This window comes from Pleurodeles waltl, chromosome 5, assembly GCF_031143425.1.
Source record: "Pleurodeles waltl isolate 20211129_DDA chromosome 5, aPleWal1.hap1.20221129, whole genome shotgun sequence".
NCBI classification, from domain to species: domain Eukaryota; kingdom Metazoa; phylum Chordata; class Amphibia; order Caudata; family Salamandridae; genus Pleurodeles; species Pleurodeles waltl.
The window spans coordinates 917425011-917443509 of record NC_090444.1 but is presented as its reverse complement, the minus strand read 5'-3'; the positions used below and the strand labels follow the sequence as shown (position 1 = coordinate 917443509).

Below are 18499 nucleotides of genomic sequence, written 5' to 3'. Positions count from 1 at the left end.
GCAAGTTAGCTGGCAGACATTGTACTAATCCCCTCATGTCACTACAGAGCATTTAATCGTGCACATTAACATGATTCGTACTCACCAACAGTGCCACCAATCATGATTCCCAGGTGGTCCAAGAGATCCTGCTCCCTGGTGATGAGGTCAGCCCACCGGTGCTTCAGCTGGTGGTCACTCCTCTGGCTGGCATACACACGCTGCAGGTGATGCAGCACCTTTCCCCACCGGATTCTGCGCGCCTCTGTTGGATACCCCTGTATCACCCTGCCTGGATCATGAGCGGCAAGAAATGCGTCACAAGCCAGATGAACCTCCCCAACTCCTCTTCCCCCATCCTGCCAAGACATGGCCTACCAGACTACTTATAAGTGATGATATGGAATGGGGTAAAAGAAATAGAAAGGGGAAAAGGGGGAAAGTAGGGGTACAAAGACAGATAAAAAGTAAACCTAAACACTAAAAGAGCCCAACTATCCCCAAACTAACACTACCCACAACAGACTCCCACAAACAACAAAAACACAAGATAAATGGACACATGTAGACAAAACACAGTAGTACAGTATACAGCTACAATTTTTATTTCACAAATTGACAATACAGATAGCACACAGGACAAAAACAGCACACAATCTCAGGACAACACTCTCTACACAGCCACACAGTCTAGAAGGATCATAGACTGCAAAGTGAAAGTGAAAGTACACCCACTGTACATGATCTGTAAACAGGATATCCTATTACATCACTTCCTGTATGAAAAGTCCCGCCTTTTTTGCATTATGCGTCATTTTTTGTTTACCAAAACTGTATTTGAAAATTAACCCGCATCCACATAATTGTACATGGACTGTACAAATATCTGGATGCGGGCTAAATTTCACTCTTGTGCTTGACAACAAATGACGCAAATACAGTTTTGGTAAACAAAAAATGACGCATAATGCTAGGGACGTCAAAATTACAGTGCATTAACTGGTTTTGGGCATTTTTACTTGTTTTTTGGTTATGTTACATTTGGGACACATCAGAGATAGGCTGATTGAAGACAGTATGGTGTTGATGGTGTATGTTCACATGTGTGACATCATACTGCAGTGGACCATGATCGGCTACTCCCTTCACAGTATTTTTACGGTTGGCCGACGCAATAGTTGGTCACAAGTGTGGCCTACATATATGTGTTGCACAAATTGTGCATGTTTGGCATAAGGAGAGGATAGCAATGTGACGCACATATGTACAATACCTAAATGCCTTTGGCTCAAATTGTGTGCTTTGGCAACTAATGTATTTGTTGACCAAGTGTGTGTGTATCACATGAAGCATATTTGTACATATGCTTGTATGAATATGACGTCCATGTGTCCAATCCTTAGATGCAAGTCATATTGGAAATGAGCGAGGGAATGTGTTAGTCATACATGTAACAACACCCGTAAAGTGGACTTCCAAGTTTTAGGGTCACGTAGACACCACATGTGACATAGCATGCACCAGATGGATGGCAGACGCTTGTTCATGCCAATGGTCCACATTTTCTACATCCTACAGTATTGGTAAGAGCTTCCTAGGCACTACTTGGTGAATCCCACAGTGAGTCATACACTTGCATTGAGGAAGTGGGTACCATGTTGTTTGCACAGACAGACAAGGGTGAATCTCAAATGTATGATGACACCACAGTTGAGGCCATAGAATTGAGCCCCAACTATCAAGTGGCTGTGGTGGACCAGCATACAAGACAGCACATGTCCACTTATTTCCAGTGATCAATTGCCCATAGGTGTCTTGTTCATGTGTGTGGTCCAATGAGGATCCTGTATATTTTTTGGGGTGTAATTTGTCACAGTTCGGCCCAGGACTCATCATGAGTCAGTGGCAGCTATTCCTGTATCTACTGAGTATACTTGGTTGATCAATGTGAGTAAAGAGGATGTGGACATGTGAACCAACATGTGGATGGTCCCACCCTGTCACTAAAGACGTGTAATGAGACAGTCAACAAGGCAACCTTGGTGTGCTGAGTGAGATAATGTCTCAGGTGTCATGTACCGGCAGGTGTCATTGCAACATTTGTACACAGGTTGGCCTCTACACTTCCCACTGCATCTGGGAACATCATAGCCTTTGTGCGGATTATTCTCGCAGCTATTCACCACACACGGCCCATCACTATGTTGTGCGCACTGTGATTCTGTGTGTGAACTGTCAGGGTCCTGACATTTGTGTATTATTCATGGACATTATCAGAGGTTGCTGGTTGTGCTGAAAGCCCTGTACCCTATCCCTGCCTACGGCCCTGGGACACTGTCACACTTTGTCATTCATGCATAAATGCAACCCAGACTAGGGATGGGCCATGAATTTTGCTTTTCCAAGAGGATGTAACTCAAATGGTACAGTTAAAAGGCAGATGATGCTATACAATGTATTTGTGTATGCATTGAAGAAGCCCATGCCCAATATCCCCTGATGAATAAGAGGTTTGCTAACGCAAGTGTGGTACATATGGAGACACAGGGATACTTTAGTGTGACGCACAGACAGTTGCCTGTCAGGCTGACAGAATACAAGGTGATTCAGGATCCAGCTACTTGACAAGTTACATAATCAGTGGTCTGACTAAGACTGTTTGGAGGACAAACTAGACAGTTGACATGTAAAAATGTGTATGTCCTGTGTTTTTAAAGGTGACAAATGAACCCAGTGGCTGTATTACACGGATTAATTAGTATCAATGCTTAACTGTGTATTTGACATAATGGCAACTCCTATGCTGTTCCAGGCATCAGCAGGGGCAGTGCTTGTTGAAATGGGTGGTGTGCATGGAGGTGATCACAGGTGTGGGCTGCATCTGTTTCTCACCAGTCCTGTAGATGAGACTTGCATTCTAAGGGGCAACAGACATTTTCACACGGGAAGCAATCTACATGTGCTAACAGGGCTTTTGAACTAGAAGACAGTGTATAAATTGACCTGACGTCCTTGCAGTCAGATGTTCTATGACAATGGCATACCATAGGAAAGGGTGTAGCACACTGGTTTGCTAATGTTGGTCTGAGTGTGTAGAGGAGGGAATATCAGGGTACACATCTTAGTATTCCAGGGACCTCTTCCGACAGGTGGGTTGTGACCAAGTGCATGGGTGTGTCAGGAGTTAGGAAATGGGCTGACATGTACATGGAATGTCATGTGTGCAATGCTGCTCATATGTGTGGCACCTGTGCTGTCTCTGTTCTGCTTCTATGGGACTCTGGTCACAGATATTCCTTGCAAATATTGGATGCAGTTGGACTTACTGCTGTCAAGGGTCTGGTCAGGCATTCCTGTTACTGATGCCAAAGCACATTGACTGCCTCATGTATGAGGCTTGTTTTCCCCTTATTGAGTGATGGTGTCTTAGTTGTGTGCCATATGCTGCGTTGGACCTTCATTTCAACATGTATGTGTGAAATAGTTGTGGTCCTCTGCTATTGGCCTTCAAAGGAGAAATGTACATGACATATGTCATTAAGAGTGTGTGTGTATGTGACCATTGTATGTTAGGCATCACATTAGCTCTGGGATGTTCTGTGTCCTACTCAGTATCTCAGCAATGCTCCATGAGGCAACACTCTTATTCTGATAAGTAGAGATGAAGGTGTGCAAAAAGGAATAGCCAGACCATGATATGGTGATTAGAATAGGTGTTTATTTCAATTAGTTAACTAAAGTGGTGAAGGTGATCATATTCAAAAGAAATTATTGACGATCTGTTGCCGCCTGCGTATACCAGCGGCGGTGTTCTGTAGTTCCCCCTCCTGTTGCAGGCCAGCATCCTCCTCTTCCTCCTCTTCAGGCATGTGTGGCTCTGGTTCCAGGAGGGGAATGTTTCTTTTGATGCAAATGTTGTGCAATATTGCACATGTTAGGATGATCCTACAGACCATCTCCGGGGAATATAAGAGGCTACCACCAGTGATGTCGAGGCACCAGAACCTTGACTTGAGGATGCCGAAGGTCCTCTCGACAATGCTGTGTGTCCCCCGTTGGGCATCGTTGTAGGCACGCTCTGTAGCAGTACTTGGGTTGCCAAATGGTGTCATAATCCATGGCTGGATGCCATACCCCTGATCAGCTGCAAGAGAAAATGATTGGAATCATGTTGATGTAGCTGGCACTATTGAAAAGACCTTTCATGGCAGTAGTTGTCTTGTGTTGTCTGTGACTCTTTTGTGTAATAATGTGGCATCCTATGCTTGTAGGATGTACCATCTGCATTGTGTTGTTTCCTTGGCTGAACGAGTGTTTGTCTGCTAACCGTTTGTCAGCAGTATGTTTTGGGATTTGCAGTACAGTGTGCCCTCCCTAGCATTGTGACTTGTGATACAGGTGTCCGTGTGTCTTCACTGGGGGTGAGATGGTAGTTCCATGCACAGTTAAAATTGACAGTGTTGTTAACACGTTCATATCAATGTACCCTGGACATCCCATACCTTTAGACTTAGGCAATGGATTAATGTAAAGGTCATTACAGTACAGTAATTTCCGATGTGTGACAGGTTCAATGGTGAGCTAAGAAACATGGCTAGCGATGTCACGACCTCAGTATGTTCCTGTCCACATGTTGCTGTTGTGGTGTATGTGTTGTGTGTCCTAGAGGGTTGCTGTGCAGTGTATATATAAATAGGTTTTTGTACTTACCAACAAGTAGTCCATTGCCATGCCGTCCATCCTGGAAGTGTTCATTGATGGTGCAGTGACGGAAGATGAATGAGTCATGGTCACTCCCAGGATGTTTAGCCACGATGTTGGTGATCAATCCCTGGTGATCGACTATGGCCTGCACGTTGATGGAATGTGTGTGCTTCCTGTTGCGGTAGAGGTGTTCAGTTGCAGCAGGTGGCACAAGGTGTACATGTGTGCAGTCGATTGCACCAAGGACTTGTGGGAAGCCACTGATGAGGTAGAACCCCTGTTTTGTTTCCTGCTGCTTCTGCAGTGTGTTAGGGAAGCAGATGTGGCGGGTGTCAGTCGAATGATGGCATCCAGTACTTTGGGCAAAAAGGCAGAGAATGATGGTTGTGATATTCCGTCAACCAGGGCACCAGTTGTTTGGAAAGAACCACTTGCCAGCATATGAAGTACGGCAAGCAGCTTGGTTTCTGTTGGGATGGTGCGGGGTGTCACCAAAGTGGGGGCCAACTGCGGTTCAATGTTGCGCAGCAGCTGCTGAATGGCCTGCCAGTTCAACCGGTACCTCTGGATGATGTCGTGTTCCCTGAGGCCCTGAAGGGTGGTTCTGGGGTGGAATATCCTCTCTTGCCTTCTGCGCTGCCTTTGGAGTCCCTGCTGGTGTTGTTGTAGCTGCTGTTGTTGCTGCTGGGCTCTGCGTCTGCGTGCACGCTGGATTAGGATCACCTCCATGGCTCCCTGTTGCTGCTCTGCTGTTTGTTCTGTGTGTTCTGATTATATACAGGTGTGTTTGCCCCATTTTAACGCCTGCCCTGACCCAGGCGTTAATTTTTGACGCAAATCGGGCTGTGCGTCAGTTTCTGGCTCCGCCTCTCGGACATGCGTCATTTTTGCCAGAAAGCATAAATACGACACACAGCCATTTAAGCCATTTTTTGGACGGGAACGCCTGCCTTGCATATAATTAACGCAAGGCAGGTTGCCGCATCCAAAAAATGACGCACACGGCGGAATGTTGTAGTCCGCGGGCTCGGGCGTCAAAGTTTAAATACGGGGCAACGTTTGCGCTGATTGTGCGTCAAAATTGTTGACGCACAATCGGCGCAGACGGAGTATAAATATGCCCCTCAGAGCGTACTCCTGTGTGAAGAATGAAAATAGAGTTACTATGTACCCCTAGAAGCAGCTGTTTTTTGCCCAAACATCGATTTTCTTCAAATTATAATAAAAGTGAATTTTTTTTTGCTAAAATACATAGATTATGTTTTAACTGTATGTGAAGGAACTGAGTGATCTGATTACTCTCCTGTAATCTTCATTACTTTTAGAGCTAATTGTCTTTGTCACTATAATTACATATGAAGGGATTGCCATTCAGGCCAGGAAGAAAAAACTTAGAGGCAGATTTAAGAAAAGTGGCACTGCACCCAGTGCAATGCCACTTTTCTTGCGCCTCTTAGAGCCTCCCTAACGCCACAATGTGTGCACTGTATTTAAAATACGGCGCACAGTGGCGCAGGGTAGGGAGCAATAGCGTAGATTAAAAATGGATGCTAGTGATGTACTGTTCAGGTTTAGCACCCTAATTTTGGTGCTTACCCTGAACATCACATAGGGGCCCATTGTAATCAATGGTGGGCACCTTTTAACACCTGCTCTGAGTAGGTGTTAAAAATGCCCAAAAAAAATGGTGCAAATAATTTTTTTAGATTTCTTTGCGCCAGTTTTTCAGCCCCCCTAATGAGGGAACATTCTCCTTGCATACATTATGCCTGGTGCAGGCATAATGTGGCGCAATGAGTTACAAAGTGGCACAATGCATGCGTTGTGCCACTTTGTTAATCTGGGGTGGAAATTTTGACTTGTTGGGCCTCATTAGCGTAAAAAAATGAGGCTACTGTGTACAAAGGAGGAGCTAGGCCCTCTTAAATCTGCACCTTTGAAGCACGCTCAGGATAAAAGCCCCGCCCACTCCGCTGGGCACTCTCTGTTGCTAGCATTCCAATCATTCTTCTAGACAAACCCAAGCCTCTTGGAAGGCCGGATAACCATTTGAAGGTGGCGGTTCATAATGACGGTGATGAAGATGAGAGGGTATGAGTACAATGAAGGCTACTACTAAGTAATTGGTTCACTACCCTAATGTCCCTCACCTAGTCATACATATGAAAATAAAGCAGAACATTGGCCTTCACACACCAATACATCAACACATGTGCCACTAATGCTGCAACTAGTCAGTAACGTTGTCAGTGTAGGAAAAACACAAAATATTCAAGAAAGGGTGGAAATGAGAACACCTTTTGCAAACAAAAACTCTCACCCCATACTAGATATGATAATGGTGCACAAAAGTATATGAGGAGGCCTAGGATTCTTCTCTACAAATCTCAGCTAAGGGAGACAATGCACCTCTGCTGAGGAAACAACGGGCAAATCTACCCTGAATTGCTTAAAAAAAGATGGCCTCAACCAGGGAATAAGCTAGAACAATCATAGAATAAGTCCACTGATTAATCCTCAAACTTGATGACCTTGAGGCCCTGCTAAAATACCCCAAAAGTGACAAACAGGTGCTATGAGGAGAGAGAGAATGATCCAGGTAAATTAGGATTGCACTCTTCACAGACAATGTGTACAGGAATTTCTCCTCCGGAGAAGAATGAACAAAAACAGGCAAAATGATCTACTGATGTGAGCGAGAGGTAGTGGCTGCCCGAAAGACAACCTTAAAGTTCCACAAGTCATGCTACTCAAAGGAGGCCACAGGCAGAAACTAAATGATCAAAGACAAATCCTGGGGAATGACCAGTAACTGGCCACCATGACTGGACAAAGCATATTCTAACCAGAGGTGAGCACAAGTAGCTTACACTGACCAAGACTGCTCACTGCTACCTGATAGCATTATTGATTGCACACTGGTATATTCAATTCAAGCAGCTCTTGCATGAACTGCAGCACAGAGACAAGTCTGTACTCCACTGGAGACATGAAATGCACCATTAACTGTCGAAGCCAAGTTATCGAAGCCCAGTCAGAGTATTTCAGATCCAGACAATTCAGGAAACAAACCGAGACCAGCCGCTCTTCTTTAGATTACTTTTAATAAGAACTAATAAGACACAATAAGAAATACGTGTACACGGAGACTTGAGCGAGCAAAATCCAGCTCGAACAGTCTGCCCAAAGAAGTAATGCATGATCTTTTATAGCATTAAACCGCAGACATTTGAATACATTTTCATTGGTTCTTGATAATGTCGTATGATTAAATGTTTCTATATAGCACACGTGATGTTCCATATAAGGGTTAGAATCATGGACAGGAAGCTTGCACAATGTCCTCTGAATCAAATGTCTTGTGATACATCTATATGTGGAGAAAGAGGAACCATAAGTGCATACGTTAGTACTTTTAGCAGTGAGGATTTCGCAAGCTAGCATGCGGTGGTGTCTTGTGATGGCCGTCAGTTTAGTAAGCCTTGCAACATAATGCGTTTCAAACACAATAGACATTTCTTCAAGGCCTAGTTAATTCAACATTGTAATGTGTTCAACAGAAACAGGCCTGTATTTTCATTGTGTATCACAGGGTCTACTAGGTCCAAATGGATCCAGGAGAACGTGATTCCACATTCCGCCCTCTGATACCCAATGAAAACACTCATTGACAGTTTAATCATCCTGATGGACAGGTGTCATTTCAATAGCATCATTTTCCCTGGTCTCATCCTCATGCCTTCTCTTATGATGGTGCTCAGTGTCCTTATGACACATTTTCTTCATTAGCATGTTCAAACAGGAAGGACACACCCTTATCAACACACATAATGTTATAAATCCTACTATTCCCACCACCACTACTTCTATCAGCCAGGATCCCCAACCACGGAACCATGCTGCGATGTCCTTTAGTACTCCTCCTATTTCCGTCACATCCGTCACATCCGCCACTTTCCTTGCTCCTTCTTCTACCACCTCTATTTTCCCTATTGCCATCCTCACATTCCCACTGTTGTCTGGTATTAAAACACAGCATTCCTGATGGATCACGTTACATACACCACCGGCTCTTGCTAAAATGATGTCTAATGCAAGTCTGTTCTGTATTACAACAGCTCTTAGGTCTGTAAGTTCTTCAGTAATGTTACCTAAGGCTGCTGCAGTACAACTTGCTAATGTTTCTACCAATACTGCCAATCTGTGTATTTGATATTCTGAATGCGCTATTCCTAATGGCATCACAACTATTCCTTCCACTGCTATGAACCTATCCAACCAAGTAGGTGCCCTTCTTCTTCGTACCCTACCCGGTGCCTTTTGTGTTGCATTGGTCAAATTTGTTATATGCAACATTCGGGGTAGTACGAACGCCAGGTAGCAGGAGCCCTGCCACCCTGCAGGCAGTCTAAAATATGCAGATGTCCTGCATACTATGTATATTCCCCTTGGGGCTGAGAGACCTATAGACAAACCTTCTGGGCCCTTCCGTATGTTATCCAAATCAGAGTATTTGGAGCAGGTGCTTTCTCCTACTTTTATGCTGCTCTTATTATGGTTGGGGAGGTGTATGTTAGGGCATTTCATTACTGGTGTAACCATTCGACACACCTTATCATAAAATGTATTTGGTCTTGGGATGCTGCCTTTGAGGTATCGAAAACACCATGACCCCTTCTTCTCCTTATGTATAGAAAGGGATATTTGTGATATATCTATGTTCTTCTCCCCCTGTACATAACCCTCATCTCTTCCTATGTTAAATGCTTCCAGTAGCTCTGCTTCACCTTTTTCCGGTACAAGTTGTCCACACACACCCATCCTACCTCCTCCTTTACTTTCTCTTCCTTCCCCACTGTTTCCCTCTTTTAATCTCCCTTTCCCAACCTTCCTCTTCCTTTTAGGTGGCCTTCTCTTTATAGTCCCATTTACTTCCTTTGCAAACATGCTGTTTAGTATGTGACATGAAGCATACTGAGGAAGAGGAATCTGGGCGTAATCTGTCCTTCCCTGGGCAGAGGTGGGTAAATGTGTACAAATATAGCAATCAGACACATTTGCCAATTCCTTATAAAATTTCACCATTTGCACAAATGCATTATCCCTGTAATTGTTCCCATCTTCCTCCCATTTGGAATATTTTATCCACTGTGTCCTGTTCCCCTCCCTTTCTACCACACTAGAGTTCTCCCCTTCTTCTTCTTTTACTGCATTGGTAATCCCTATTTTATTTACACTGTTATTTATATAATGTTCTTGGTCCAGATATGGGATTTGTATTTCTTCATGATATATAATAAGTATTATAGTGATAATTATTGCTGGAACAGGGGTACATATGGCAGTTAGTACCATAGGCCACTTTTTCTCTTTTCTTCTTCTTCTAGGCATTATTCTATTTCAAGTGTCACAGCTTGCACTTGTTTAGTTCTTGTCTGTTAATCTCTTATTCTCTGTATCTTCTTGTTGGCATGTCACAGAGTGGTGTCAGAGGTTACTAGCACTTGAACCCACTTGCATGATATACGTAGATATTCAGGTGAGACCCGATTGCCCCCATCCCTCTCCTGAGGTGTACAGCACGAGCAGTTTATGAAGAATTCTTTGATGGACCCGCTTGCGTCTCCTGACTCCTGTAGGAGAGCAGCACGAGCAGCCCTGTAGTCTCTCCGCAGGACCCGCTTGCACCTCCTGACTCCTGTAGGGGTGCAGCACGAGCAGCCCTGTAGTCTCTCCCCAGGACCCGCTTGCACCTCCTGACTCCTGTAGGAGTGCAGCACGAGCAGCCCTGTCAGTGTTGTTTGGTGTTTTGTTTGGTGTTTTTCGTTGATCGAAGGTTGTACCCCTGCGGTGCAGGTGTGACCTTTATGGGTACCGCAGGTGGTGGCTGGATGACCTCAGGTTCAATTGCTCTCTTGGTGTGTGAGCTGTGGATCCAGTATTTGAGACCCTCACACTTGACCGCTGTGGCTGTTGTCAGTAGGACTTGGTAAGGCCCTTTCCATCGTGGTTGAAGGCAATGACGCCTAGTGTGGGCCTTGACCCAAACCCAGTTGCCAGGCAGTAGTCCGTGTTCAGGTGGCGTTCCTCCTTCTGGCAGGGCCTGCAGTACCTGGCGGTGAAGACAGCGTAACGTCTCTGTTATCTTCCTGCAATATTGTAACAAAAGATCATCTGTTATTGCCAATGGGGCAACTGACATGTGGCCTGGAATATTCATGGGGCGCCCAAATAGCACCTCATGGGGACTTAGTTTTGTGACTCTATCAGGGGTACTTCTCATAGCAAGGAGCGCTAATGGTAATGCATCAATCCAAGATAGTTCAGTCACTGCGCATATCTTCCCTATTCTGTTTTTCAACACCCCATTTTTTCTCTCTACTGCCCCTGCTGCAGGTGGATGGTATGCGCAATGCAACTTTTGTGTTATTCCCAGCCCTTTGCAAAGGCCCTGAATAACATGTGAAATGAATCCTGGTCCATTGTCTGAACTTAAAAGAGTCGGCACCCCAAAACGTGGTATTAACTCTTTTAAAAGGCACTTAGCCACAGTTTGTGCATCACAGTTCCTGGTGGGGTATGCCTCAGTCCATTTGCTGAACATACAAACTATTACCAAAACATATTTTAGCTTGTATACCGGGGGCATCTCAATGAAGTCCATTTGGAGGCTCTCAAAAGGTCCATGTGGCGGTGGGAAATGGCCCGAAGCGGTTGGTGTACCTTTTCCCGTGTTGTACTGTGCACAAACTGTGCATCTCTTACATAAATGTTCTGCATATTGCCGAAATTTGGTATTAAACCAACATTGTGAAAACAGTCGTATCATTCCATCCCTACCCACATGTGAGGGGCCATGGAAAAGGCGTGCCATAGAGGGCAGTAATGTGGATGGTAGGCATATTTTACCGTTGGGTCCCACCCACACACCCTCCCCGTCTGTCTTGCAACCACCCTTTTCCCAATCTGTTAGTTCTGACCCGTCAGCCTGCTGTTGAACACATTTTGGATCAAAATATGTACTTTCCTCTTTAGCTATTGTGGTGGGTTTAACCTGGACCATTACATACTCACACCCACTGAGGGCTATTCTTCGTGCCTCTTTGTCAACAAAAGCATTTCCCACAGAAACATAGTCCTTAGCAGAAGTGTGGGCTGCACATTTTACAATTGCAATTTTTCTGGGCAATAGTAGAGCTTGCAACAAGGCAACAATCAATGAAGCATGTTGTATGTGTTGGCCTGTTGAAGTGAGAAATCCCCTCATTGCCCACAGTTGACCGAAATCATGAGTGACCCCAAAAGCATATTGGCTGTCTGTGTAAATATTCGTTGTCTTTCCCGCTGCCAATGTGCATGCTCTGATTAGTGCTACTAATTCTGCTGCCTGGGCACTTTTAATCTTTGGTAGCCTTCCTCCTTCAAGTAATCTTGTTGCCGTCCCCACAGCATAGGCTGCTTGTAGCATCCCTGTGTGGTCCCTAATGCATGAACCATCCACAAACAAATCACCCTCGGCCTCAGGGAATGGGGTGTCTCTGAGATCTGGCCTCACCTTGGTGTGTGTGTCGACTGCCATAATACAATCGTGGAAAGAATTATCTATAGTGGGATCATCGTGATCCATTTCGGTAGGCAACAGGCAGGAGGGATTCAATGTTGTGCATCTCTTTACCCTTATATGTGGTGCCAATAGTGTCAACTCATAGCGTGAGAGGCGAGCATTCGTCAGGTGCTGGGTCTTGGTGGTAGTTAGTAATGTGTCAATTGCGTGTGGGACATGTAAAACCAAAGTATGAGCCAGGACAATGTTTTCTGATTGTTCCACTGCTAAAGCGGCTGCTGCCACTGCCTTCAGACATGGGGGAAGACCTGCTGCTACTGGGTCCAGGGTAGCCGAATAGTAAGCCACTGGGCGGTAGAAGGTGCCGTGTTTTTGTGCCAAAACCCCTAAGGAGCAACCACCTTTTTCATGGCAAAATAAATGGAAATCTTTGGTGTAATCTGGGAGGCCTAATGCTGGTGCTGCACACAATGCTAACTTCAATTTCTGAAAAGCCTCTTCACAGTTTTCTGACCATGGTACTTTGTCTGGCACATCCTTGTGTGTTAAATTCAAAAGTGGTCGTGCAATCAGGGAGAAATTCGGTATCCAATGCCTGCAGTAACCTGCCACCCCAAGGAAAGCCCTCACCTCCTTCTGTGTTTGTGGCCTGGGGTGCTGAGTTATTGTTGCTATCCTATCTGGTAGCAATCTCCTGGACCCTGGTGACAGTTCGTGCCCTAGGTACTTCACCTTTGATTGGCAGAACTGCAACTTCTTTGGGGAGACCTTATGTCCTTTTATGGCAAGGTGACAGAGTAGGGCCACGGTGTCCTGAACACACGCTTCCCGTGATGGTGAGGCTAGCAACAAATCATCAATGTATTGTATCAAAGTTGATCCTCCTGCAAAGTGCAATGATGCCAAGTCTGCTCTTAAGGCGTCTGAGAATAATGTTGGACTGTCCACAAACCCCTGAGGGAGACATGTATATGTCATTTTTCTATTTTTGTACGTAAAACAGAATAGACCCTGAGACTCCCTATGAAGAGGCACTGAGAAAAAAGCATTACTGAGATCTAGGACTGTGAAATGCGAAGATGTACTGGGAATGTTTGATATGATGGTGGCTGGGTTGGGAACCACAGGGAATGATGGTATAACTGCCTTGTTCAGTTCCCTAAGATCTTGAGTAAATCGGTATACCGGGGACCCATCTGGTCCTTTTGCTGCCTTTTTCACGGGGAGAATAGGAGTGTTGCATGGGCTGTGTCGTACCTCCCGCAGTATTCCCTTCTTTAAAAGCTCTTCTATTACTGGAGCTATCCCCTCCTCTCCCTCTTTGGCTATTTTGTATTGTGGCACCTGTGGTAGACGGGCTCCAGGGCGCAGTGTCACTCGCACTGGGGGGCAATCTAATATTCTTCCCACATCATTTGGCCCCTTTGCCCACACTTCACTAGGGACCGAGTCTTGTAATTCTTGTGGGAGACTTTGTTCTTGTCCCTTACCTCTGGGGTCACATCCCATGAAAGCCTGTAATGCTATCCCATTCTCCTTGCTTTCCAGGAAGATCCCTTCAGGTGAGCAGCTGATGGTGCACTGTAACTTACATAGGAGATCCCTTCCTAGCAAATTTACTGGACAGTGTCTCCCAAAAATAAATTGATGATTTACAGTAATAGGGCCTACTTTGAATTTCAATGGTTGTGTTAAGTATTCATTCATAGGTTGTCCTGTCAAACCTACGGCTGTTATTTGAGTTGCTGATAATGGTGCGTTGGGTACATCAGAGGCCTTTAGCATTGACATAGTGGCCCCAGTGTCAACTAAAAAAGGCACAGTTTTGCTTAGCACTGTCCCATCTACATATGGACCTTCTTGATCAACCGACAGTACTGGGCCTGTGAAATGTGTCTCCACAGGAGGTGGGTATGGAAACCCATGTCCCCCCTGAGGTGCCTGTGGTATGTCTTGATATGTACCCCACCCCGCACAAACCGGGTCATCTACTGTGGCAGCATCATATGCATTGTTTGTATAAGGTGGGGGTAGTAACTGTTGTGTTCCGTATCGTATACTGCCCTGTTGTTGTCTCTGCTGACCTCTACTTCTTTGTCCCCTGGCTAAAAAAGGGCAATCTGCCTTCCAGTGTCCCTGTTGGTTACAGTGGAAACAGGTGGTGCCTGGCGGGGGCGTGAAAGTTACCCGTTCACCCTGTCCTCTGCCCCTGCCCCTTCCCCTGCCCCTGCTTTGATTATTATTGTAAAATCGTTCTTGTGCCACCATTAATTTGACCTTATCCTTTTTCAATTTCTCATCATCTGCCCTTTGGATATTTGTTTGATAGTCTGCGCAATACCTGGCTGCTGCTAACACTTTGTCAATGGGTTCTTGTTGCCAACACACAAAAGACGTTTGTAAATGAGTTTGTATAGGCTGTTGTAATCCATATACAAAGTTGGTCACAAACGCAGGCATCGCCTCACCCAATGGGTTCCTCATTCCACTACTCTGCTGATAGACCTGTAGAAGGCGGTCATAATAACTTGTCACACTCTCATTCTTCTCCTGTTTTGTATGTATTATTTTAGACCAATCAACCTTTTCCTCTGGTACTTTTTCTCGTATGTATTTCATCACCTTGTCTCTTGCGGTCTCTACCTCTTGTCCCGGTGCCCCCCCTTTTCCCCTCACTGGTTCCTCTGCCGGCCATCCTACCACCTTCTTACAATCCTCCCATAAATCTTGTGGTATTATTATACTGAATAACATGTTCAAATCCTTCCACAACATTTCTCCCATTGCCACTATTCTATTCAATTCTGTGTACCATTTGTGTGGCTCATCACGTAATTTTGGGAAGTCTTTGGTGAAGGAAAACAGGTCAGCTCTATGCCAAGGTACATAGACATATGTTGGGGTATGGCCATCCTCCCCTAGGGAGGACGAAGGTACCTCTCTCAGAGGCATCATCTTCGTCTGTGCCTGTTCTGTCCCTTCCTTATTTTTCTCTAGGCTCTGCAGAACCTGAGCTGCTTTTAACCCTTCTTTCAATTCTTTCCATTTCTGTAATTTTAATATAGCGTATTCCAGTTTTTTAGACAATTTGTCATTACTCCAGGATGGCACGTCTGCATCTGTGAAACTCATTTGAGAAGTGTCCCAACTGTATTCTGTTGGCAGGGGATTTGTGCTGTTAGTGTAGTGAGCATATATCTGGTGTATCTCAGGGCCTAGGGCCATCAGTTCTGATCGCGCCATGGCTAGAAGTTCCTCTCTGTATTCCCTATTGTTATCTCTTTCTACTTCCGCAAATATCTGTCTTTTATCAATGAGATCTGTGAGTATGGCACGACAAATTTTTCTGTCTGATTTCAAGAACTTAGTCTTTCTTAGTGTGCTGGGAGAAGCACTCGGTGTACAGTATGGTGAATTTCCTTTCAATTGTGTTGCTGTGAGGCTGTTCCTCTTTTCAAATAGACTTCCGTCTAAAAACCTCGTCAAAATATCAATTTTATGCTTCGTGTGGTGTGTGAAAATACATATCTCCCATATCAGCTCATGCAATCCCTTTATCCCTTCACTACTGTCCCTGGACGCGTCTTGGAACTGCTGTTTCCAATGTGTATTCAGCAATTTTGGTCCATTTCCTTTCTTTGTAGCCTGTGCCAACAAACTGTCACTTTCCTTGTCCGTTTTCTGAGCAATGTGGGCCACTTCCTCTCTGACTTCCTGCAGCATTTGAAAGTCTTTCACTCGGTCAAGGTTCATTTTTGTGAGTTCCTCTTTTATTAAACCATGTGCGAGCTCTTGGGCTGCAGTTTTCTGAGCCAGAGATAGCTCAGGAGGCTCCGTACCTGTCGCTAAGTGCTCAACGTGCACTTTTTCCTCCGAACTCACTGTTTTCTTCTCATTACCTAACCTCCCCATCAGTATGTCTTCTATGAGTGCGTCCTCGGTCTCTTCCTTTGTTGTTCCCTGCATACTGTGTTCCTGTGATGGTGCACCTACCACAGGAAGACATGGGAATGTTCCTACCATATCGAGCATTTTATCCCTCCGCTCCTCCCTCTTCTCATTTCTCTGTCTTTCACAATAAAATCCGTCTTTCAACACCACCAATTCCTTGCACACTTTAGCTTTTATGTCGTTTGTGTGACGGAGGTCTCGTAGGCAATAGTCCCAGGAATAGAAACTGTCCCATTCCAGGTTACGAGTCTTACGTCCCCTTAGAATCAGCATTTGTCTCAAGTATGACAACTTGTTCATGTCATATGTGCCATTACTTGGAAACTGTAAGTCGGGTCGTTTTTCCGTCAGCCTGTGCCATTTGTCAAGAAACATTAATGCATGTAGTCCTTGCTTAACGGCTACTTGGTAGGCAGGACTATCCCTAGGGGGTGTTATTTGGTGTGTGTCCAAATGTTCCTTGCTAAAGGGGTTCCCCATAGCTAAATAAAAGGTCACTGCTTTCCCTTAACACTTCACGTAAACAGTTCGGTCACACCAGGAAACACCAGGGAGTCGGCTTATTTCTGCCGCTCATATCAAATGACACATGAGGAAAACCTGCACTCAAATCAGTACTGCCAACCGCATTTGTTATTAGTGAAGCGGAGAGTTTGTCTGCAATCACACAACAGTACACGCAGCCTTGTTCACCTCAAGCATGCACAAGTTGGAATGAAGAAAAAACAGTGCCAAGGTGCTGGTGACGGCGTACACTGGCGTCCTTTTAGCGAATAAAAGACAACAGGAAAGTCAAGAGAGAAAGGCAAAGATCCCAAACCCTTGCTTTCCTGCCCTGAGACAGGGTGCGGCTGTATGGGATTAGAACCCGGACCAGATCCGTGGCGGGTGTCACACAGGTAATGCAATAATGGTGAACAGTGCACTCAATCACATATAGGACAATACGATAACAATATAACAAAAACAGGTGCTTGCCCTACTTGATGCTCATGCCTCCCATCCTTTGTGCTGGTGCTGGTGCGTGGTGACAGTAGAGTGTGGTGCGCAGGCAGTCCCTGTCAGTCGTAGTAATCAGTCACTGTAACAGTACTGGCGGGCGTAATGCTCCTGAGTTCTGGTACAACCGCAACTTGAGTCAGTCAGTTAATACACATCCCCTTCCTCACTACATTCTCTCCACTATCCCAACACATAATTCAATCACCCCGTCCATCTCTCCATCTAACCAGCCGGAGGGAGAGAGAAAAAGAGCAGAAAGAAGGAAGGAAAAATGCAATACAACGCCCCCACAGAGCACAACACCGCAACGCTATCAGCGCAGAGAGAGAGAGAAAACAAATAAATAAATATGCGAGAGCACGGCACTGCCTGCCTTGCCTGCTCCACTGGAGTGGACACCTACCACTCGATCAATCACCGGGCACAACCTGCCCTTCCTGCTGGGGTGGACAATCACCACCCCCTCTGGCCAAAGTATCCCTCCCCAGCCCCTCCGGCTGAGAAATGCTGCCCCAACCCTTTCCGGTTGGGAGCTGTGGCCACACAGCGCCGTCCACTGTGTACCGAGACCATACCACTAACAGCCTCACACATGTAGCGTCGCTGGATAATCAGAAACCCTTTTATAATATTTACAGCAACTACCGAACCATGAATTCCTTAGCAGTGAGAACAAAAGAGGGAAGGAAATGGCGCAATAAGGCAGAAACGATAATATCAACACAAAACTCCAGCACGCGGCCATCTGAAGGCCATCATCTGAATGTCTGAACGAGGTACTATAGAAGAGTCTGGAATAATGGGGACAGGAACATCCGCATGCCACCGTAAACAAAGAACAAACATAACAAGAAAGAACAGCAGGCTAATAGGAATAGCATATAGTACAATTATCCACAACTCCATGTAGAAGTGCAAACATAAATCCCCCCGCCACCTCCCCCCTATACAACACCCTCTGCGAACAGAGGGAGAGAGAGAGAAGAAGAGGGAAACAAAACTTAAAACATAAACAGACGGGACCGAGGAAATGACAGATACTCACGACAGCACCAACACCCTGCCCCGGAGGGGACCCGACCAGCCCAAAACGCCGTTGCCCCCCCTCCGCAGAGAGGCAGGAGCTGAGCCTGTGAGATAGTAGATCCAATCGCAATTCTCCACCAGATGTCGAAGCCAAGTTATCGAAGCCCAGTCAGAGTATTTCAGATCCAGACAATTCAGGAAACAAACCGAGACCAGCCGCTCTTCTTTAGATTACTTTTAATAAGAACTAATAAGACACAATAAGAAATACGT

General features: G+C 45.4%; 1 long non-coding RNA gene across 2 annotated transcripts; it reads right to left on the bottom strand.

The window, feature by feature from the left end:
- Positions 1–7770: 7770 nt before the first annotated feature.
- LOC138296159 (uncharacterized) lies at positions 7771–18323 on the bottom strand. 2 transcript variants are annotated; one of them, XR_011203774.1, is made up of 2 exons: positions 18246–18323; positions 7771–10832 (listed from the first exon to the last, which is right to left on the bottom strand). It is a non-coding gene; the product is annotated as an uncharacterized lncRNA (long non-coding RNA). The 2 variants fall into 2 exon arrangements; XR_011203773.1 differs by lacking the exon at positions 18246–18323 and adding an exon at positions 17604–17690.
- Between the last annotated feature and the right edge of the window lie 176 nt (positions 18324–18499).